Source organism: Megascapheus bottae, chromosome X, assembly GCF_031878675.1.
Source record: "Megascapheus bottae isolate mThoBot1 chromosome X, mThoBot2.hap1, whole genome shotgun sequence".
Lineage (NCBI taxonomy): Eukaryota > Metazoa > Chordata > Mammalia > Rodentia > Geomyidae > Megascapheus > Megascapheus bottae.
This window is the reverse complement of record NC_143547.1, coordinates 90455330-90480382: the sequence shown is the minus strand read 5'-3', so window position 1 is coordinate 90480382 and position 25053 is coordinate 90455330. Positions and strand designations below refer to the sequence as shown.

At 39.2% G+C, this 25053-nt stretch overlaps 1 protein-coding gene across 1 annotated transcript in view; it reads left to right on the top strand.

The window, feature by feature from the left end:
- Positions 1–25053, top strand: part of Hs6st2 (heparan sulfate 6-O-sulfotransferase 2) — a 283181-nt gene that overhangs the window by 238517 nt on the left and 19611 nt on the right. The gene's annotated exons all lie outside the window — the stretch shown is intronic.

Here is a 25053-nt window from a genome sequence, read left to right as displayed (position 1 = left end):
GCTCCATATCTTATATGAAACTGTATTTTTGGTATTGCTCAAACTTAGATTGGTTGAATATTTGTGATATCAAATGTGTGTATTGGGATTTATTCCAGAAAATAACATGATGATGTCTCCTTTTGGGTTCAGAACAGCATGGCTATATGAAACATGGTGGCAATTTCATGCAGAAGACACACCTGTAGTTAGCCACTTCCCCTTTCAAGCACTGGAGTCATCTGCTCCATGACTCAGGTTCTCTCTGTAAAATCACTTTCTTAGGTATGTAGGAGCTTGTGCCAGGCAGAAACACCTTTAACTTGCATCTAGAAGATGAAAGATTGCTTCATCTTGCTAAAGGCTCTAATCAACCTATATGATATATCATTGTAAGAGGACAGCTTGGCGATGAATGGTGGATTTGTAATGGTCATATATTTTATAGATTCAGTATTGGACAGCAAATGCTGCAATTTGAATGTGATCTTGCATTCAATTCCCCAGAGGAAAGATCTATTGGCTTTTTTTTTTTTAAATTCCCATCTCCCTCTGAATACCATTTCAGTGTTGCCTATAGTTGAATGCTATCTTGAAGGAAATGAAAAGTGGTGGTGGAGACAGAAGACTAAGTCTCTGAGAAGTTAAATCTCATTTCACGTATTTATTACAGAGCACCACAATCAAAATATCGTATAGATTATGAAGGAAGGGAAATGATGCACGCATTCTCAAGCAGCTGATTTTCCAATTCAGTGTGAGTGCCTGGTTTTCATTTGCAGTGATGGAGCCACCGCATTACTTTAAACTCCATTCTAGTAGAGATGGAGGTTCTTGCCTGGGCACCTTGTACACACCTGCCACTCTAACAATGACAGAGTTCAATCTCCACTTCTTATGCCTTAATACAATCATGGATGTTTGTATTTTCCTGGTGTCGATTTTAAGGAGCACTGGTTTGTTTCTTTGGACTATGCAGGTACCTAATCTTTTATCTTATACATGAACAAATTTACAGGCCATAAAAGATGTCCTGGGTAGAACATGAGTTAAGATGACATGGAGAATGTATATCTAATTGTATATCCAGGTGTTTCCCTATAGAAGACCTAAGTAAATATAGTTTTAAAACTTAAACATGATTTTGTGCCACAAATCCCAAAGCTTCTACCACGGAGATAGCTTCTGTCATCATGCATTCTGAGCTAGGTGTTGTATATTGATCATGGATATTTACTCAATGTTGGGCCAATTCTCTTTTTTTCTGGTTCTGAGGCTTGAACTCAGCCTGGGCCCTGATTCTAAGCTTTTATGTTCAAGGTTATTGCTCTACCACTTCTGGCTTTTTCTGAATAGTTTATGGGATATAAAAGTCTCATTGATAAATAAACATATATACAATATGCCAGGTAACAAAGTCAGATACAGTAACAATATGAGATTAACCAAGGGCAATAAAACAGAAGAGAAATAACATAGTACATTAAGAACAACAATCATACAAGATAAAGCTCTTGTTTCCATATTCTGAAGATCCTTTCATTTAGCCTCATCCTATATGACCTTATTGGGAGTGGGTGGGGGGAGGGAAATGGGGCCAAAAACATGAGAAAGGGGTATTAATGTGTGAGAAGTAATGCACCTTATATCTGGCGAATATAACTGTAAGTCCTCTATACATTACAATAACAAAGAACTATGAAAATGGGTACTATGTGGACTTCATTCATTAGAAATATCTCAAATCATGTGCACTGGGAAATGGCAGATATTGAAATAAAACTTAGTGAATATGAGTGTATGAACAGAGGAATCAGATATTACAGAGCACAGGAGCAGAAATGCAAGCTACCCATTTTAGCATGACCCCCATTACCTTATCAGAGAGAACTTTCTCCTCCCTGTATAAAACGATTCTCTACACAGCATTTCTCTCCCTTTCTTTATTTTTATTTATTTACCCCTACTGACACATTTGTATTATTATTTTCTTTAACATTTGTCTCCTTCCAAAAGAATTAAGCCATACAAGTGTAGACTTCATCTTTTCATTTATGGCAGTATCCTCAATATTCAGAACAATATCTGTCTCATATTATATATTCAGTAATTACTCATTAAATAAATTACATATGCATGTGTAATCTTTTTTTAAATAAAAGCCTCATGGACTTTCCTGCCCGGGCTCTCTTCAAACAATGATCCTTAAATCTCAGGCTCCTCAATACCTAGGATTAGAGGTATGATGCACTGGGCCTTACTCAATTCTTTTAAAATCTTATTATTTTGTTGCTTCATAGTATAAAATATGCATAGATGAATATGCATAGATTCTCCTGTCTTGTGTCTCCCATTTCCCAATGGTTTTCAAGAGCTGGAATATTTGTTGGTTGGTTCTGTCACTGCTCATTTTCTGTTTCTTAGGATATCTTTGGCATCAGGAACAGCACTGCTGTTCCCTGGCTCTTCTGAGTCTATCAGGGGCATTTTTCTTGCTATATAGATAGAACAGTGTTTATTAAGTTTCCATTCAGAGAAAGTTGTCACATGGAATTCCTGCCTCATTGTCTGTACATTTCTCCCATTTGGGGCTATGTGATGGTAAGCAACCACCAGCTGGAGGATGCCATTCAGGCAGGTTTCCTGATGTTATTTGACCTAACATTGAAATAGAGTTTTTTTTTAAAAAGAAGCTTCTGTGCTATTTTGAGGCCAAGTATAGTCTGAAAGACTGTATTCTTTTCTTCTCTGAAGAGAAATTGGGTCTCTTTTTTTATTTTTTTGAAGAAAAAAATGCCAAAAGTCAAGACAAATCATTTCCTCGACTATGCATCATGGCTAAAAAATAATAACATAATATATACTCCCAGGCACTGGTGGCTCTTGCCTGTAATTCTAGCTACTCAGGAAGCTGAGATCTGAGGATCAAGGTTCAAAGGATCAAAGGTTTCCCAGGCAGGAAAGTCCAAGAGACTCATCTCTAACTAACCACCAAAAATCCAGAAGTGGAGCTATGGTACAAGTTGTAGAGCACTAGCCTTCAGCAAAAATACATGGCCAGTGCTCAATTCCTGAGTTCAAACCCAAAGACCACCCCTCAATAACAACAACAACAACAACAATATAGACTATGTACAAGTTTTGTGGTTGGGGTCATGGCTCATTTGTTGGCAACCTTCCTAGCAAGTGCAATATTCTGAATTCAAACCTAAGTATTGCCAAAAAAAGAAAAATATTGTATATAATGGTTAATATAACATAAGGAGTTTATCTATAAATACAAAAGAAACTATAAACATCAATATGAATTGAAAAGATAAAACAACATCAGTAGAATAGAATACCAAGTATCGACATGTACTAAATAATAGGATGTTTTATATGAGTGCTGTGACAACCTGTAGACTATGCACTAGTACATTTTGTTCTCATTAGTTGTCATTTATATAAAGCTAATGAAGTGGTTGCTATTATTATTACTATTTTACATATGATAAAATTGAGACTTGGAACCATGGTATGGGCACTGAAGGCTCCAAAAGAAGTTTTGTTTTGTTTTGTTTTTTTAATTTATTGTACCAGTCCTGGGGCTTGAACTGAGGTCCTGGTCTGTAGGTGCTTTTTTGTCTTGCTCCACTTGACCTGCTTGACCCGCACCTCCACTTTCAGCTTTTTTGAGTGGTTAATTAAAGAGTATCATGGACTGTCCTACTATGGCTAGGCTTGAACTGTAATCCTCCGATCTCAGCATCCTGAGTACCTAGCAATAGATGCACGGACCACTGGCTCTAGGCTGCAAAAGAAGAATTTGGATGAGAATATTGTTTAGCATATATAGTAATAATAAGAAATGTACACAATGACATACAAATATATACATACACGCACATATATATATGTATTTATGATTTACTTTGCACCATTGTGCTAGATCCTGGAGCCACATGGATGCATATAAGATATAATAAATGCCCTGTAGGAGATAGCAGTCTTTGTTAAGAAAGAAGGGAAATGGGCAGGAGCATGGCCTAGTGGTAGAGTGCCTACCTAGCATGCGCAAAGTCCTGGGTTCGATTCCTCAGTACCACATACACAGAAAAAAACCGGAGGTGGTGCTGTGACTCAAGTGGTAGAGTTCTAGCCTTGAGAAAGCCCAAGGACAGTGCCCAGGCCCTTAGTTCAAGCACGAGGACTGGCCAAAAAGAAAAAGTAAAAATGATAATATGGTTTTTAAATGAAACAATATAGTAATCATAGAATGTGTTTGGAACCAAAATAATTACCTTCACCTAACCAATGCTAGTGTTGGGGTACAGGATATGTCATGGAGATATTAGCAAAGGCTTCTTAGAAGTCACTTTAAAACAATTTAATTTTATTCCTTTACCATGTAGGGAGCAAGGCTAGATGAAGGGAATAAAGTACAAGTGGGTCATTGATGGTGTGAGTCCAGTGGCCCCCTCTCTCATATTCTTCCCCTAGGCAGCACAAGGCCTTCAGTAGTAAACAGTTAGCCACCATCCCCCTCACCTGGGTGCTGAGCATTTAAGGCACCAAGTTCCCCCTAAAATCTCACAGGTCTTATAGGTCACCTGAGGCCCAAATTTATTTGATCAGTCATAACTCATGCAAGGTGGCAAGATCCCCCCAAACCCTTCAGGTTATATAGGTCACCCTAGACAATAGCCAGCACTTCTTCTCATGTGTGTTTGTGCAAAAGGGTCTCGCCAGGTCCCTTCACTGGCAATAAACTTTCCTTTGTTTTCTGTACCTGGTTGTCTACATGGTTTCTGGCAAAGTCTGCATATTTTCTAATGTTCTGGTGGGTAGAATCCTCTGTCTATTGGGTAGAACAAAGTCGTATTGTGGATTAAGTTGACCGTATGACTGAGTGAATGAGCAGGTCTGATTTTCCTGAATTTCAATCCACTTGGAGACTAATGTGATGCATGGCAACATGTTGAAGAGCTGAGGAAAGCCACCACTTGGAAGTTGCATCCGTTTTGCTTGCTCTATTTCATTGCCTGGATCTGATGTTGCATTGCCAACGCTCTGTTTCAGGGAGGAACAGATGGGATGGGATATGTCTGAGCAGCAGAGCCAGACTAACCCTGGCTGGCAGTGACTTTCAGGGAGTTGCTAGCAGTTTCTTGTATATTGACAATGAGCCAAATTGACAAGCCATCAAAGAAACTAATGCAAAGCCATAGCATCAAAACCAGAAACCAGCCATTTTTGCTGAGGTTGATCCTTGACCAACCAGCCGGGCCACTGTGCTGAGCCTCACACTGGGTTCCCTTTTGTAATGGAAACCTGTTAATCTGGCCAACTTAATGGGCCATGGTCATTCCATTTACTTCCTGTTGGATCCTCTGCAAACAGCGTTTAAACCATTAGGAATAATAATGTGTAACTGCCACCCAGAGCTTTTAAAACTATTCATTTGGTTTATTTGGTGGTGATGGTGGTGGGTTTTTGTTATTGTTTTGTATTTTATCTTTTGCTGGGTTTTGTTTGGTTTTGTTTTTGACATGAGGTCCCTTACATTACCCCTTACTACTCTCAAACTTGTAATTTCCCCACTTCAGTCTCTCCATAGCTAGCATTAGAGACATTCACCATATCTCTATTTAAAAGTGTTTATTAGGGGCCGGGAGTTTGGACTAGTGGTAGAGTACTTGCGTAGCATGCACAAAGACTAGGGTTTGATTCCTCCGTACCATATACATCCAAAAAAGCCAGAAATGGTGCTGTGGCTCAAGTGATAGAGCTCTAAACTTGAGAAAATTCCAAGGACATTGCTCAGGCCCTGAGATCAAGCCCACGACTGACAAAAGAAAGTTTTTATTAGGGGCTGGGATGGAGCTCAGTGGCAAAGTACTAGTCTAGCAAGTGCAGTGCCCTTGGTTTGATCCCCAATACCAAAATAAAGAAATAATAAAAACAAAAGTGTTGGGGCCGGGAGTTTGGCCTAGTGGTTAAAGTGCTTGCCTAGCATGCATGAAGACCCAGGTTCAATTCCTTGGTACCACATACATAGGAAAAAGCCGGAAGTGGTGCTGAGGCTCAAGCGGTAGAGCTCTAGCCTTGAGAAAGTCCAAGGACAGTGCTCAGGCCCTGAGCTCAAGCCCAGGACTGGCAAAAAAAACAAAACAAAACAAAACAAAACAAAAAAAACAAAAGTGTTTGTTTTGTATCTGAATACTGTACTTTTTATGCAAACATATAAGCATGTGGATTTTTGTTTTTTTTAAGACACTCAGATAAGAACTAATCCCTTTCAAAGGACATAGCTAGTAAACTAATCAGGAAACCTACAGAGTGGGAGAATATCTTCACCAACCAAACAACGGACAAAGGCCTCATATCTAAAATATATCAACAACTCAAAAAATTGAATCACTCCAAAACTAACCTCCAAAGTAACAACCATCCCATTAAAAAATGGGCCAAAGACTTAAAGAGAGTCTTCTCTGAAGAAGAAACAAAAATGGCCTATAGACACATGAAAAAATGCTCAACATCTCTGGTCATAAAAGAAATGCAAATCAAAACAACTCTAAGATTCCACCTCACTCCAGCTAGAATGGCCAGGATCAGGAAAACGAATGACAACAGATGCTGGAGGGGATGTGGCCAGGAGGGATCACTACTACACTGTTGGTGGGAGTGCAAACTCGTTCAACCACTATGGAAAGCAGTGTGGCAGTGCCTCAAAAGGCTAAACATAGAACTCCCCTATGACCCAGCAATTCCACTACTTGGCATTTACCCAACCACCCAGAAACAAGGACATACTAAACCCACTAGCACAACCATGTTCATTGCAGCACTATTCACCATAGCAAAGATATGGAACCAACCTAGATGTCCCTCAGTTGATGAGTGGATCAACAAGTTGTGGTATTTGTACACAATGGAATTCTATGCTGCTGTCAGAAAGAATGACATCGCCCCATTTGTTAGGAAATGAAAAGACTTAGAAAAAATCATATTAAGTGAAGTAAGCCAGACTCAAAGGAACTTAGGCTCAATGGTTTCCCTCATTCGTCATAATCAGTAGAAACCTTGGGCTCTACTAGCAGAGATTTGCAATAGAGCAAAATCTTGAAGCTAATTGAAAGGACCTCCAGGATAGTGAAACAAAAGCCATATAATGAATGATTGTTGTCCTTAATGTACTATGTTGTCTCTCATCTCCTTTGCTGTCCCTTGGTTATCTGATATTGGTATAGTATCTCACTTTGTTATGTGATTTATTGAATTTATTTGTATTTGGATATTTGAAATTTGATAGGGAAGGGGGGAAAACCAAGACGGGTGGGGGGTGTGGGGGGGGAGGGATACGGGTACCAAGACATGTGAAAGGGTATCAATGTATGTGAATTAATGCACCTTCTATCTGGCAAATATCATGTAACCCTTTTACTAATTACAATAAAAAAAAAGAACTAATCCCTTTCTCCTGAATTACACATCGATCTAGTTGCATAAAACGTCTTAGAATCTTGATCTTTTCTTATTTGTCCAATGTTCTTTGTAGAATGATAATTATGGTTTCTCTTGCACAGACTAGCATGCTTTGCCTAACATTTCAGGATGTCTAGCCAAGTGTGTTCCCTTTCACTGTGTCAGGATCTGCTAGTCAGTGTGAAAATGGACACTGAAAAAATTAGAGCCCTCCCCCTTTAAGAAATGTAGCATTAATGCTGGGAAGGTGGCATAGTGATAGTGCATGCGTGAAGCCATGGATTCAATTCCCCAGTACCACATAAATAGAAAAAGCCAGAAGTGGTGCTATGACTGAAGTGGTAAAATGCTAGCTAGCCTTGAGGAAAGGAAAGATCAGGAACAATGCCCACTCCCTGAGTTCAAGCCCCAGGACTGGCAAAAGAATGTAGCATTAGTAGTGGTAAAGAAAGGCAAAAAAGCAAGCATTTCTCAATGCTTCATTTTTTTCCTCTAAAATAGCATCATTTTGGTGGTGTTTACAAACTTTCCATTTCTTGACATTACTGCTGAGCTACCTTGAGCTTTTAACGCAGTCCTTTATCAAAGATACAAAGACACTACAAGTATTCACATGAACCTACACTCACACATACTCACACTAACACATGTCCCTCAACTTGCAGTGGGCTCATGTCCTAATAAAGCCATCATGAGCTGAACATTTTGTATGCCAAAAGTTCCTTTATGTGCATCTAACATCCAGGGGTATCCATTAAAATGAGATTGTAAGCAATTAAAAAATCATCAAGCCAGGCACTGGTGGCTCTCACCTGCAACCCCAGCTACTTCAGGAGGCTGAGATGTGAGGATCCTGTGATCTGAGGATCATAGTTCAAAGCCAGCCCACACACAAAGGTTCATGAGACTCTTATCTTCAATTAGCCATCCCAACCCGGAAGTGGCGTTGTGGCTCAAGTGGTAGAGCGCTAGCCTTGAGCTGAAGAACTCAGGTAATGCACCCAGGCACAGAGTTCAAGCCCGAAAATGGACAAAAAGAAAAAAAGATCAATCACTCCTCACAGACCAACATTCTTCTTCACTTAGAGTCAGAGTAGGGCATGAAAGGAACCAAAGCTAGTTTTCAAACACTAGTGAAGACCATAAACATTAGAGGATAAGGGCTGAGTCCCCAAGCACACTGCCTGGTACAAATGATGAATGAAGTGCTTAAGGTGTTGGCTTAAGTGAATTACATTAAGAAGAAAGAAGGAACAGGAATAGCAAAGGGGATTAGGAGAGGACCACATCAAACTTTGCTCACACCACGAATCCACCATGGGCCAAACCTAAGAAGTAGCAGATGCTAATTGGAACAGTATCTGTGATGAAAGTATCTCATAGCAAAAAGGCATCTTCATCTAGGTCTACATGAGAACAGGGATAAACATGTAGCTTCTTAATGGAATGAAATTGTGATACCTTTTGGTTTTGATTGGTAGAAGTCATGTTTGAACAACATTCAGGGATATCTTGCTTGATTGTTTCGACTCAACAGGGTGCAGTTTTATATCTTACCCAGCTGTTGGTGTGTCTATCATGACAGCCATGAGTTCACATGTTCTAGCGTGATGGTGCTTTCCTCTAAGTGCAATGTATTTCTCGTGAGTCATTAGATAGTAGCTTCATCTAAAATCCTAATTTCATCTGTGTGTGTGTGCATGTGTGTGTGTGTGTATGTGTGTGCGCTTGCATGATATACAAACATAAACCATCAAATGGCTAACTATTGGGCTTTTCACATAATTGCTAGAGTTTTGTATGATGTTGTTTATCAAAGCCCTTGCTTTACATATTTTTAGGTGTTGCTGCTTATCAAAGCCCTTGCTTTACATATTACACTGGTCTAAGTCTCCAAGATTATGAAAAGCCAAAACAATAAAGCAGATTGCTTATTTCCTCTCCATTCTTTGTGCACTGCTTCTTAACAGAAAATGTTAAATGACTAAAGTACAAATGCATGTCAGAATGGGGTCTGATAAACAGCTTTTAGATGTGACTCCAAGGATGAGTTCATTTCTGCTTAATTGCCATTTCCTTCCATATTTCCTATCCTAGTACAAGACCTTTTGGTCATAACAACAACTACAACAAAAAGTCCAGTGTATGCCAGAATATTTACTCACTAATAAGGCAAGAAAGCTGCCTAAGCCATTTGAAAAAGACTTTCAATAACCAGGGATAAATAACACACACTCAACATACTTTGATGTTTAACCTCAGGCTAAGCAGCTGCAGCACAGGGCTGTTCAAAGGTCTCTTTAAATAAATTAATCAGGCAGCCTTGTGTGTATTTGAAAGGACATCAGCTTTGGAGTCAGATAGACCTGGATTTGCATCCTCACTCTTCCACTTAGAAACTATATACCTACCTCACTGGGCTGTTGTGAGGATTAAATGTCGTAATCCAAGTAAGGCTTTCATAGTGCCTGGCACATGGCAAGAACACAGTAAATGTCAACTACTGATTATGTTTGTTTCAGCTGCCAGTGTATCACAGCTGGGGACAGTATGACCTGGCGAGTGCAATACTAGCCAATATGATTCTGATGAGCTCTGTTTGACTCTGCTTGCCTGGTTATCAATTTTGCCAGCTCCTGAAATACAAAAGCAGAAACCTCTCCACCATCACCACATAAATAATACTCCCAGATCAGATAAGGCAAGAAAAATGAGTTGCGCCTTCAGGAAAACACAGAAATGGTATATGATGTTACTTGCTAACATAATAAATGCCCATCTAAAATATGTGACTGTCGCTGCTGGTTCCTGCTCCTCTAACTGTCCTCAGGAAACATGCTCTGTTCCTTGAGTCTTATACAGTAGGAGCTGGTTTTCTGTCCTGTTACTTGCCAAAGTCAAGGAGGCAAAGTACTGCTTCTGGCCTTGGTCGCTCTGCTTTCTCTCTTTATGGCAAATATGATTGAGAATTCTCTTTTGCATTGATCTGGTAGTGCTCAGTAATGTTCTGATTTTAGGGGCTAGATAGAATTCTACCTCTCCTTCTTATTTGCAAAGCAAGGATTCCAATTTCTGTCTCTGTGTCTCTCCCTTGGTCTGTGTCTCTGTCTCTCTATTCTCCACCTATCATTTTACCCAAGTACTTTTAGCTGTCCACCTAGCTCTTGGTAAATGAGGGAAATTGCAGTAATGAAACAAAAGATATCAGATAATGATTCTAGATCAAATATAGTAGTTATGAGACAGTTGTCCAATGAAGTGAGTACTCTGTGGGTACTTTCTAAGATACCACGGAAGTAAAGGGCAACACTGACCTGCTACCCAAAGAAATACTGTGGATCCAATATTAACTAACTGTCTATCGTGTGAAGATAAGCTATTCCTGGTAGACCAGACTCAAACTCAGTTTCTGATGTTTTATGCTTATTGGTAGGTGCCTTACCACCAGACCCATGCCTCTAGCCCTAAGAGTGAAAGTTTTTAACATGAAGTCCAATTAATATTTCTCTTTGCTTAATTATGCTCTGCTTTCATATCTAAGAAATCATAAATTTTCTTCTCCCACATATTTGTAGAAATTTTATATATTCCATTTGTACTTTTGTGTCAGTTATTCACTTTGAACAAAGTAGTGTAGAGTGTCAGGGCATGTTGTTAACATTTACTGTTACCAAAATAGCCAGGTGTGCCAGAACCATTTCTTGAGAACATTCTTTCTCCGTAGCAACTAAGTGAACAATCAGTTGTTCATATAGTCCTTCTCTGGACTCTCCATGATTGATATATTTATCCATATATCTGTATCATACTGTCTTGATTTACTGCAGTTTCATATTAAGTCTTGAAGTCAGGTGATGAGAGCCTGCCAACTTCAGGCTGCTTCTTGCACATTGTTTAATATATTGCTGTATAGATCATTTTCATTTTCATATGAATTTTGGACTATGCATTTCAACAGAAATGTTTATAAAGCCCACTGAGATTTTGGCATTGATTGCAATAAATTTGCATATGAACTTTAAGGAGAACTAACATTTTAAACATTAAATCCCCATGAGCTCAATCTATCTAACACTTTATTTAGGTCTATTAATGTTTTCTTGTTTTCATCAATTGAACCCCTAATTTTTTTCACACTTTGTTTTTCCATGCTAGAACTTAAACCCATGGTCTTACAAATGCTAAGCATGTACTCTACCATAAAGAGTTTCTTAGTTTTGTTACTTGGCAAATGATATTGTTTTGCTTCTTTGTTTATAGTTCTAGAGTTTGATCTCAGGGCTTTGCATTTGCTACACAGATGCTTTGTCATTTGAACCATGCCTGTAGCCTTTTGGTTAGCTTTTAGATAGAGTCTTACTTTTTTGCAAGTTCAAAACTGTGCAGTTATCCTCCTATTTTTATGCATGTTGCCATAATTGGGGTGACATGAACTTGGCACTACACTCAGTGTTTTTTTTCTAGTGAGATAGAGTCACATGAATTTTTTTGCCAGTCCTGGGGCTTGAACTCAGGGCCTGAGCACTGTTCTTGAACTTTCTCAAGGCTAGAGTTTTACCACTTGAGCCATCACACCACTTCTGGCTTTTTAATAATGTATGTGGTACTGAGGAATCAAACCCGAGTCTTCATGCATGCTAAGCAAGCACTCTACACTAGGCCAAACTCATGGCCCTGGGTTACATGAACTTTTATGACATGTGGAACCAGGATCCTCCCAATCTCAGCCTCCCCCCTACCTGGGATAACAGGCACATGCCAGCCACCACATTTAGCTTTTGGTTGAGATGGATTCTGGTGAACTTTTTGCTTCAGCTGGCCTCGAACAATGATCCTCTTGATCTTTGCCTTCCAAGTAGCTAGGTTTATAGTATGAGCCACTGGCGCCTAGGTTTGTTTGCTTATTTCAATTTCTGATTGCTCATTTCTAACATGTAAAAATAGAACCAATTTTTGGTATGAATTTTGTATCCTGCAGATTTGGTATGTTCACCCATTAATTCCAGGAGATTTTTTTTCTGTAGATTATTGAATAATATATAAATGACTACATCACCTGTGAATAAACACAATTTTATTATTTTCCAATATGATTATTGTTCTTGTCTTATTACACTGGCTAGAACCACTAGTACACTATTAAGTGGCGATGTTATCTTACCAATAAAACATTCTTTTCTGCTTAACTTGGTAAAGACACACATAACAGTGTCGAGAGTATTGAACAATGACAATATTCCATGAAGATGCTACTTGGGAACTGGATCACTGCCTTCTTCAGAAGATCAAAGCTAGATTCTCAAAATACGAAATCTGGGCTGGGAGTGTGGTTTAGTGGTACAGTGCTTTCCTAGCATGCCTAAAGCCCTGGGTTCGATTCCTCAGTACCACATATACAGAAAAAGCTAGAAGTAGTACTTTGGCTCAAGTGGTAGAGTGCTAGCCTTGAGAAAGCCCAAGGACAGTGCCCAGGCTCTGAGTTCAAGCTCCATGACTGGCAAAAATATATAGATAAAATATCTCAAAATATAGATTTCAAGAGAAGATAGTAGATCCTATTCACGAGGAAGAGGTAAAGAAATTGAAAAAAAAAGGAGAAGAAGGAAGACTTAGGAGAAAGGAGGGGGAAGAATAGGAGGAGGAGGAAGAGGAGACCTAAAGTTTAAAGAATTATACAGTAGCAGGGCTCAGTGGCTCATGACTGTAATCCTAGCTACTCAGGAGGCTGAGATCTGAGGATCGCAGTTCAAAGCCAGCCCTGGCACTAAAGACCACGAGACTCTTATCTCCAATTAATTACTAGAAAAGGAGAAGTGGAGCTGTGGCATCTGGGGTGGGGTGGTAGCCTTGAGCTGAAGAGCTCAGAAACAATGCTCAAGCCAAGAGTCCAAGCCCCTTGAACCACCCCCCTCCCTAAAAAGAAGAAGTACACAGTGTTTCCATTGTTCTGGTCTCATTCAGATTTCGTTCCTCCCAATCACAACTCTCTCCATAAAGTCATGCTATGCAATGTCTCTGCATCACCATTATCATTTGTAAAAGAAGTTACTACAGTGCCTGCTTCTAAAATTCTCAGAAAGTTCAAATCCTTTATTCAAAAATGTGACTGAGCTTGGTTCTGGTGGCTCATACCTATAATCCTAGTTACTCTGAGAAACATGCTTCAAATCCAGCCTAGGCAGACAAGTCCATGAGATTCTTATGTCCAATTAACCAGAAGAAAAACAAAAGCTGAAGTAGAGCTGTAGTTCAAGTGGTAAAGCACTAGCCTTAAGCCAAAGAAGCTCAGGGACAGAACCCAGACCCTGTGTTCAAACCCTAGGACTAGCACACCAAAAGATTTGATTGAGTGCATCCTAGATACCAAGGATTATTCTTGACAATATTCCCAGAATCTATGCCCATTTTAGTGGAGGAATGTGGTTATTAAACAAATAGGTAAGGCCAAATGTGGTAATACTTGAGAGACTGAAACAGAATTTCAAATTTAAGGCCAGCTTGTATTACATGGCTAGTGCCTGTGTTAAAAGAAAACAAACCTCATTAAAACACAGAATTTTAAAAGGAATAAATTGTAAGGGGGAAATGTAGGGATAAGGATTAAAGAGTAAGGAGGGGGCAGGAAAATTGTAAACTTAAATACAATGAAAACCCTTTGTACCCCTTGGGCAGAGCTTGGACTGTGGATCATTTTGCTTAAGAAACAGGATTAATTCAAGCAAGTAGTTTTTGCAGTTGTCCCTTTTTTTTAACTCAGCTCTACTCAAGTTATCCAACAGAGCAACTTTGAAGATATCATACAAATATAAACATATCCTTGAAATAAAATTTTATGCTTCTGAGACCTTCTTCACCACCAATTATTAAAAGGAAAGAAAGAAAGTAGCTAGGAAAAACTGTCACTAGATGATGGTAGTGAAGGAAAGCTTTGGTTTATGTAAATAAGTTCTTACATGTAAAAGAATTACAACAGTCCCTCACATATAATAAACATAATAGTGCTTTCATTAAATATAATCTATTGAGTACTTGATCTGTGTGAGGTACAATTATAAAGTGGTAGTTCAGCCTGTTTTATAGAGTTTTCATATGGTTTGACATACTCTTATCTATAGTCACATAGTTACAGAGATGATGGAGCCAACATGTGAACTATATGCATGCCTGTTCACTCACTCTTGGAGAGAAAATCTTTGTGCTCAGAGATTGCAATAGAAGCTTGGTCTTGCTGATGGCAGCCTTCATGAAAGGAAATGGTTTTGTGGTAAAGGTTCTGTAGGAACTAGACAGAGTGGTTGAATCCTACCTTCTTAGAATTTCTCCTTGAGAATAAGAATGATTGTACAGTGGACTCCAGAAGCATTTGGCTCTGACATTTGCATTACTATACATTCTGTAAGCTGAAAATGGCAGATGAGGAGAACAGAAATAAGATGACATGTTTAGTCAATGGCTGTCATTTTATTTTTAAAAAATGATGCCTTAGGTTTTCAGAGTGGTCATTTGCGTACGCTTCAACAAAAGACAAACGAACTAGGACATAGCTTACTGATGAGTAAACTATAAATTTTGCCTGGAAAATGCTGCCAAAGGTATAAAATTCAGGCCACCATCTGTCAGTGCTGCTTGAAGTAGTGCTTTTTAATGGTTAATGATATCACATGCCTTGGAAACACAAATCATTAGTGCAGGGTGCATTCGCATCCATGGAAAAACGGGATGGTAAAGCAGGTCTTAGAGACGTACCAGTTTGTTTATATTTCTATGGTATCTTCAAAGCTGCTGTGTTGGTTACTTGAGTAGAGTTGAATTGAGGAACAAGGGGTCAATTGGAAAAACTTTTTGCTTAAATAGATCCTGCTCTTTAATCAACATGATCGATATCCAGCCCTGCCCAACTGGTAGTCCTGATATACATTAGGTCATTGCTTTCACAAAAGCCTCATAGAGAGTTGGTGAGTGTGAGGGAATGGGATCTAAGTGAGTCTCTGCCTGGGAGACAGACACACACACACACACACACACACACACACACACACACACACACACAGAGAGAGACAGAGACAGAGAGACAGAGACAGAGACAGAGACAGAAAGTAGCCTCATGTAATTTGAGAGAAAGAGAGAGTAGCCTCGTGTAATTTTCAAAGCAGCCTTTCCATCCACTATCTTATTTAATTTGCCACCAATACTATAAGTGAGAAAGTATATTTATATCTTACAGGTCAGGAAACAAAGGCTGATAAATGGCATATTTTACCCCAAACCACTTAAGCGACAGAGCTGTGATGGAAATCAGTGTCTATATTAGTCTGTATCTTTTTATCTCCTGATAGAATTCACTTCCAACATGTGGAAAAGACTGCAACAAATAGCAAGAGCAATGATCTTTTAAATAATTAGTAACATTTATGGAATGCCTCTTCTGCACTAGCCCTGTTCAAAGTGCCTTAAATCCATGCATTATCTCATCTAATCCTGGAACACATTCCTTCCTGTTGATTTAACAAGAATTATCAGTTGCTTTGATGCCATCGGCCTGTACAAAATCCTGAAAAGTCTCTTTGAGGTGCACATTTAGGTGCCTTCAACAGACAAGGATCTTAGCATGGATGGCTTGTAGAGTTTAGCCAGAGGAATGACTTTTCCAGTCATGGAGTCTAAACAATTTGGCTTTCTCACATCGAAGTTCATAACTGATAGAATTACAAATGCTGGGCTTGCTTCCAAGTAGCTCATCAAGAATGTTCTTCTTTCTCATCATGGCTGGGGAGGAGATTCATGCTCCATAGACTTTAATGGGATGCTGTCTACTCATCATTTGCATTTAGCTTCATTTCTGGTTTGGTACCTATGGACCCTCAAGGGTGACCAAACTATGTCATGCTTTCACAGGAGGCACTGCATCTACTGCTTTTGTTATGATCGTTGTCAGAAAATAGTCTGCTGCCACTGTTCACTGGACAAACCCCCACCCCACCATGAAACCCCAGGAATCATCAATCGTGTCACTCTTCAGAAGGGTTTGACAAATGGAATGTTTCTAAGGACCTTGTCAAAAAAAACCAAGTAGTCATTAGCATACTCTCTCTTGTGTTTTTCAGGAACATTGAGGGAAAAGGTGTATCTCCACAGAAATCCAGTTGATAAGCTTATACCTTTTCTCCTAAAGAATGTTTTCTTGCTATCCTTTGCCCCATCTTTACAATGGCTCTCCTTTCATCCCACCACTCGTCATCTCCTTTCCCAACTTCATGCCTAGCACATTTCCAATACGCTTTTTTCAACTGCTGACCTTTAGTATCCATAACTTGGGGGCTAATTAGACATATCTGGCTTTCTTTGCCATGGAAAATGCATTATGGGTTTTGTTCCATGATTAATTGGGTCTCTGTCTTCTGCCCTTGATAGCAAGGAAAAAACATGCCTATAGTATAGAAAGCTGGTGTTTTTATTCTGTCTTGTCATTTGGATATGAAATGTCCCCTGCTGAATAAGTCATATACTGCAGGCATGATCCATCTGGTGATGCCAGAGCATCCTTCTTTAACACTTGTCCTTCTGTCTTATCATAGTCCCAGAAAGAAGGGGAGCAAATTGTGGACTGAAACCTCTGAAATCATGACCCAAAATAAATCCTTCTTCCCTTTGAGTAGTTTGTCTCAGGTTCTTTATCACAGCAATGAAAACATTGACTAGCTTATAATATTGGAGACAATGTTACCATTCATTGCAGCACACATAATGGGCAAAATATTTGGTGTTGAAAACACTCCCTAGGGACAGTTTGTACCGTGCATCCTATAACCATTCTCCATTTCAAGCTTGCCTTCTTTGCCTTCCGATTGATGGAACAAAAGGCTAAATGAGGTGTAAAGAAGCAACCTGGCTTCATATAGCCAGAGCACTGCACTTACTGCATCTTTCTTATTTTGTAGACCAATGGTTTTCTATCCCTCGCTGGAGTCTTTTGAAGGTGTGACTGATAGATAAGTTGGAGTGGCAAATAGATGGAGCTCCATGTCCCTTCTCCCACTTTTTCCTCAGTGACTCCATTTTAATGTTTCCTATATTGAACCGTACTAGATTTCCTTTTTAAAGCTCTGCTTCTAAGAGCTAGTTGATAAGTTCCACAGTATACTCAGCTTGGGAATTACACAAGGAACCGAATATGGATAACAGCCTAGCTCTACTATACCTCAGCTCCCCAGAGACAGAGCAAAGTAGTCCCTATACTCACTTCTGCAAGCTCTTAAAAAAACGAAAATAAAAGAATTGTTCCCTTTCACCTGGCCAGATTGCTTAGAATAGATGAAAGGGACCAGACTGATAGGTGATTGTTTCCCAAGATTACAGCCTGTACCCAGGCTGAACTTAAAATCCTCGGGGGCCGGGGGGGGGGTTAGAAATGCCTCAGGTTTTGAGTAATGCTAGGCAACTGGCTCCTGTTCTCCAGACTAAATGAACACACACCATTTCCACTCCATTTCCTTCAACTGGCCTCTGTAAGAGGCTGTAATGAAACCTGTAGGGGGAAGAAAAGAGCATTAGCTTCAGAAAAGGATTATTGTACTTGCTTAAGCCATTTACTCTTGAAAGACAGTAAGGTGAATGTTTAGGTGAAAATCTGCCTGGTTCATTTGAATGACATTAGAAGGCCAGTGGGCTTTTCTAAGATGTTTTCATTAGAAGTATTGTTTGTCAAATCCTCAATATAATTTTGTTGTCGTGTTTAACTCTCTCTAGAGTGTTTTATATGTGCTCACGGATTCAATTTTATGTTGATGATATAGGCACTGCCCTTTTCCATAATTTGCCATACCTTAGTGACCCATGTCCTTCAACTACCACTGCCCAAATTTTAATTCATTGGTTATGAATCCAGTCTTTCAGATGAGCTAGACATGAGTTGCTATTCCACCTCTGGCACCTCAGACAATTTATTTAACTTCTTAGTGCCTTAGTGTCTTTGCCTATAAATTCAGAATAATAATTTGCCCTTCTGTATCAGAGATCCTTTTATGTGTTTTTGACTGATTCTCAAACCATTAGACTTAGGTTTATTAATGGAGAAGCACCATGTAATGTTTGATACATGTATATATTTAAATCAGGTTAAACAGTTTACCCCTTAAGCATGGACCATTTCTTTGTCATTAAAACTTCAAAAGTATAACTTTTGGAAATATACACCACATAATTGTTATCTCTAAGAGATTCTTTGAGGATTCAGTGAAATAACATCCAAATATTCTGGTATATATTGTATACTTATTAAATTGAATCTGTTATGACTCATTTACATGATTATTATGCTTTTTTTCCCATAATATCTCTCTGAGTATACCTTGATATCATCTTCACCTATTGAAACAATATCCATTTGTCAGCTGATAGGGAACAAGATATGTTAGTCTATTGTTGATTCATTCACAGTACACTTACAATATGATAGATACTGCACCAGATGCTGAGGTGGGTTTCATATAGATTGATGGGAGACAAGGTAGATATTGCAAGGCTGAAACATTCAACGTCAGCTAATGTAAGGGAGATACTATAGTAGAAGGAACAATGTGGTGTGTTTCTTAAGAAAAGAGCTATCAGATGTGTGGCTATAGTACTTACAGACATGGACCTTGAAAGAAAAAGTCCTGAAAATTACAGCTTCCTTCCTTGTTAACTATTCCTGTATGTGCTTCTGACTATGGCTGCTTCAGGAAGAGTGGGGCTTCTTCTACTGTTGGGTCTAGACCCTACTCATGTAGCACATGGGTCCACATTTATATATACTGAAATGTGTAGTAAACAGATTGGAGCCTCTCCCTCCGTTGATGAGTGGATCAACAAGATGTGGTATTTGTACACAATGGAATTCTATGCTGCTGTCACAAAGAATGGCATTGCCCCATTTGTTAGGAAATGGAAAGACTTAGAAAAGATCATATTAAGTGAAGTAAGCCAGACTCAAAGGAACTTAGGCTCAATGGTTTCCCTCATTTATCATAAGCAATAGAAACCTTGGGCTCTCCTAGCAGAGATTTGCAATAGAGCAAAACCTTAATACAATAGCCCATATAGTAGGACGCTAAATGAAAGGATCTCTAGGATATAGAAACATAAGCCATATAATGAATGATTGTTGTTTTTAAGGTAGTATGTCATCTCTCATCTCTTTTGCTGCCCCTTGGTTATCTCATATTGTTACAATATCTCACTTTGTTACCTGATATATCGGATATATTTGTATTTGGTTATTTGAAATTGGATAGGGAACGGGGGAAACAAGATGAGGTGTGGGGGTGGAGGGAAGGGAAATGGGGACCAAGACATGTGAAAGGGTATCAATGTGTGTGAATTAATGCACCATGTATCTAGCAAATATCATGTAACCCTTCTATTAATTACAATAAAAATATATGAAAAAAAAGAAAAAGTCATCTATTTTCTGGTCTCATCTCATTTGAAAGAACAAGAAGTTAACCACTTGAATACAGTATATGAAAAGTTTTAAGACATGGTTCTTCGTTTTCATAGATTATTAAGGAAATGCTCCTTGAATCTTAAAGATACTTAAACTTATTTTAAAGAATGAGCTTTGTGCTAAGGGCCTGGGTATTGAACCAAATATAGAACTGACTCACTGCATTGCCCTGAATCTCGTAATATCAGAGAGACAAGTTGAAAGTATTTCTGTGTTACAAGAATCCTATTTTCCTCTCTTTGACCCTTGCCCCTCCCTTTCCAAACTACTGTCTGGAATATTGTGCCTAAGAGTACTTAAAAAACATTTTTGTTGGTATGTGATTGTCAGTAGATATTTTATAAATGCATGTATATATAATTTAGATATCTCCATGTATCTGAATCTAAGTATACATCTGTGAAATCATTGGTAAGCATCAAGGCCCTAAACACATCTTTCAAAGTTTCTTCCTGCTCCTCCTCTTCTGTGTGTGTGTGTGTGGGGTGTGTGTGTGTGTGTGTGTGTGTGTGTGTGTGTGTGTGTGTGTGTGTGTGTATGTGTGCACACGCGCTCACACATGCACACATTTGTCAGTATTGGGGCTTAAACTTAGGGCCTGGGCACTTTCCCTTACTTTTTCTTTTTTTACTCAAGTCTGGTGTTCAGCTACTTTGGCCCCACCTCCACTTCTGGCTTCCTTTTGGTGGTTCATTGGAGATAAGAGTCTCACTGACTTTTGTGCCTCATCTAGCTTCAAACCTATCGTCAGATCTCAGCCTCCTGATGAGAGGTATGAATCACCAGCACCCTGCTTCTCCTGCTCCCTTTGTATTTTCTTTCCTTTGTTTTGTTTTGCTAAGAATACACCATCTATCCTCTCAGCAAAATTTAAATATATAAAGTGTTGTGGTTAGCTCTAGGTAATATGCTATACAGTGGGTGTTCAGAATTCATATATCTTATATTTATGGAAGCTTGGACTGTTTAGCCATTACCTGCATACTTTACTTACTTACTCCTCTCTCCCAGTAATCAATCACTTTTCGACTCTACTTCATTGTGTTTCCTAATAAACTTTTGATGGGTGCTAGACCCATCTTCCCCGGTCTGGCTCTAGCTATGGGAGCTGTTGTAATTTGAATATGTCTGCCCGTCTGTCAGCACACAATCTCCTTCTTCTTCTCCCTCACCAACTCCCCCACCAACTCCCTCATTCACAAGGGGTCTTATTTGATACAACACTGGGCTAGACACAAGCACCATTAGGGGGAAGGGACAGAAAAAGGTCCGGAGAGTCAAAAGACTGGTCTTCTGTCTGGAGCCTTGACTTTCATTAGCTTTGCCTTCTTGAGAAAGCCACTGAGGCTCTCTGATTCTTTGTTTTCTGTGCTGTTAATGAAGGGCTAGCTTTGCAGACTCTCAAGTCAGCAAGCAGATAGCTAGACAACCCCTATCAGTGCTATGCACACAAATAATGGAGCTGGAAACATGAGATCCTTTCCAGGTAATTTAATACTGGTGCATTTTAAGGGTGGTGGGCTGGGGAGATGAGTTTTAAAAGGAGGTAAAAGTAATTCACGTCTCCCAAGATAGTGTTTATAATGGTCTATTAAGAACACATTTAAAAGAAATGGCCTAATTCTGTAGTCTTCTACCCAGGACAGCCGGCCAGTGGAGCCAAAGTGTTTTTTGAATAGGGCCATAAGCAAAACCCTTTTCAGTGAATCTTAGAACTGCATTACAGAAAGGAAGGAAAAAAAAGAGGACTTTCCCCATAGCATATTTTAAAACGTTCACTTTTCCATTGCTGAACTTCATTACCACTCTGAAGAGCTAAAGCTTTGTGATGATGGATCTGAAACCCACAGAGTAAAAAGAAGAAAAATAAAATTCCCAGCACATACTATTTACTATTCTGCAATCTTTTGAGAATTAATGTCAATAATACTGTTGCAACATTTGTCAAATAAAGGATGGGATTTTCTAATTGTCTAGTATTAAAAAAAAAAAACAACAGTGTGAATCCCCTGTGAAGAAACCTGAATTGAAATCATTAACACCACAAATCTCTGATAATTGTGGTTTGTTTGCTAGTGCCTTAATCCGAGTGGCCATTTTAATTGGATCACACTGATTAAGTTTCTGTAAGCTAGTATATGTTGCATTTCCAGTTCAATTAAATGAGAAGCTCCTGCCATTACTAGATATTACTAAAATGCCCCGGTAGGTGGAAAATCTGACTTTGTATTTTCGATTGCTACTAACTTCCTGATTATATAATCTTTGTATTAAAGAAAATCAATGGAACTTCAAATTAAATTGAGCAAACCTTAAGACACAAATAACGTTGCTCCATACTTTCACCTCAAGGTGTGGAAGCACATTAGTTGGAACTCATTGATTACTTTTAATGATAAATTTTACAAGGCTCTCTACCCTCATATACCAGTTCCTAGAAGAGTCTTCCCTGTTCTTAGGCATTTTAAAAGTGGGTGATGAATAGGCTCTCTCTATTATATATGTATTAGAGTGTGCCTCTTTCAGGTGTAGATAAGAGCTAGCTTATGTAAATGCAATTGCTTTGAAAATGTAAATGCCTATTGGGTCATCGATCATCCTGATGATAGTAGAAGCAGAACAATAGGAAAAGATGTGAGAAAAAGTGTTTAGGGACAAAAATGAAGAAAATTACTGAGTGGGTAAGGGATTGAATCAATAAAGCTAGAGAACTTTGTGAAGGGGGCTGGGCTGGAAGAAGTGAGGAGATGCCACTGGGGCAGGCATGTCGGAGCTGGCCACTGGCTTCTACATGCAGAAGCCTCCAAAGGTATTGCTTTCATGAGACCCTGAGAACAGACTAAAAGAGAACTGGGCCCAGTCAGTGTCAGTTATAATAAATAAGTTACGACGGGAGTCAGTGGCTTATGTCTGGAAACCTAAGCTAATCAGGAGACTGAGATATGAGGGTTGTGGATTCCAAGTCAGCCTGGGGCAAGAAAAGTCCATGAGACTAATTTCCAATTAACTACCCAAAAAAAGCAGGAAGTAGAGCTGTAGCTAAAGTGGTGTCATACTGGCCTTGAGCAACACAGAACCAAAAACCTCAGACAGTGCTCAGGTCCTGAGTTCAAGCACCAGTACAGGCACAAAAGAAAGAGAATGCAAGGAAGAAAGAAGGAAGGAAGGAGGGAAGGAAGGAGAAAAAAGAGAGAATGAAAGGAAGAGGTTATGTCCTTTTTAAGGGAGTCTAGATTGCAAAATGCGCTGTAAAACGTATGTGTGTGACTCATAGAGTAATAATGCCTTCTAAGTCAATCGTTAAAGACATCTTAAGGATAACTAAGAGGCCAAGAAAGCTTTCTATTTTTGTTCCACATTTTTTAAATATCCCACCTTTCAAAGGCATTCTTACTCATGTCATGGGAGGATTAAAGAAGTATTTGTGAAAGAAGAATATATCAGGGTCCTCTCACGCTTTTTAGCACATCACCTTTGGGGATGTAGTTGAAGGTGGGAAGTATTTTGGTCTTTTACTCCATTATTTTCTCTGGGTGCCTGCCTGATCCTTTTCCTGGGCCTGTGTGCTTTCCCAACAGTGCCTTACCTTTGTATCTTGTCCCACGCCTGCATTATTTTCTTTCTAATAAAATCCATACTAATAAATAGAAACTGGTGATCACTAGAGGCTTTCAGTATCACTTGTCCTCATGCTCAGATAGACAGTTGAGGCCAGAAATCATACTACATTCATTATCTAGAAAGTGTACATAACCTAGGTACCAATGGCAAAATCTAGGGAAAGAAAATAGCCCCTAAATCCAACTAACACTTGATACTCAGGTACTCAATGGCACCAAAGAGCCGCCATGCCATCTTACAACTGTTCAATGGTGCCCAGCAAGTGCTCAAGGAATAGAGGAGAACCTGTATGGCCTGATTGAGATACTTTCCTTATCAGCTAATCCTCCTCTCTTACCCTCCTCTACATCCACTTCTTGTCATGCATGGCATCTTTCACTTCTTCAGCTTACTATTTGGCTCTCTGCCTGTACTTGCCCTGTTCTTCCTTTGTCTTTCCTTTCCACATCTCCAGCTTATTCTAGTCTTCTGATGAGTCATCTTTGTTCCCCCCTATGAATTGCCTTCAACCAGTTTCCTTTCCACTGAAAGAGTTTCTGGTGGTGAGCAATGAGGCTCTCTCAGGAATCCTGTATATGGGTTCAAAGTTGAAGGTAGGTAGAGAACAAGGGAATAATTTGCATCTCCTTGCATTTTCTTTCCTTTGCCTCTCCTGCTGAGGAGCCCAGCACTCCTAGATCCCCGTCCCCCACTACTCGTTACGCATTTTGGTTTTTGCTTTAACCATGTCCCTATATCACTTTGTTAGCAATCAGTCAAACTCAGTTGCTGAATGCAATAGGCAGAGCATGTGGCAAGAAGAAATGGGACAGTTTCCCAAAACATTAAGGAAGACCGAAAGGTCTTCCTTGGGGTATGTCAGGCAGAATCCAAGTGGCATATCTAACAAGAAAATTCTTTAATTTTTTTTCTGTTGGCAAGCAAATTTGAATTACAAATATAAACTCTACAGATAACCTATGGGGATTTGAATCCTAGTTGTACTTTATTTTTTTATTTATTTATTTTTTAATGTTAACATTTCAAGGAATTTTTATTTTTTTTATTTTTTAATTGTAATTAGTAAAAGGGTTACCTGATATTTGCCAGATAGAAGGTGCATTAATTCACATACATTGATACCCTTTCACATGTCTTGGTACCCATTACCCTCCCTCCCACACCCCTCACCCATCTTGGTTTTCCCCCCTTCCCTATCAAATTTCAAATAACCAAATACAATCTGTTTCAATTTCTTTATCCATAAAATGAGGATGCTAATAATAATTCCTATCCCACAGAGAGATTGTGATCATTAAAATAATTATGCACTGGGTGCCTGTGGCTCATGCCTGTAATCCTAGCTACACAGAAGGGTAAGATCTTAAGATCTCTATTCAAATCCAGCCCATGCACGGAAGGCCCATGAGACTCTTATCTGCAATTAACCACTAGAAAACTGGAAGTGGCACTGTGGCTCAAGCAGTAGAGTGGAAGCCTTAAGGTGAAGAGCTCTGGGA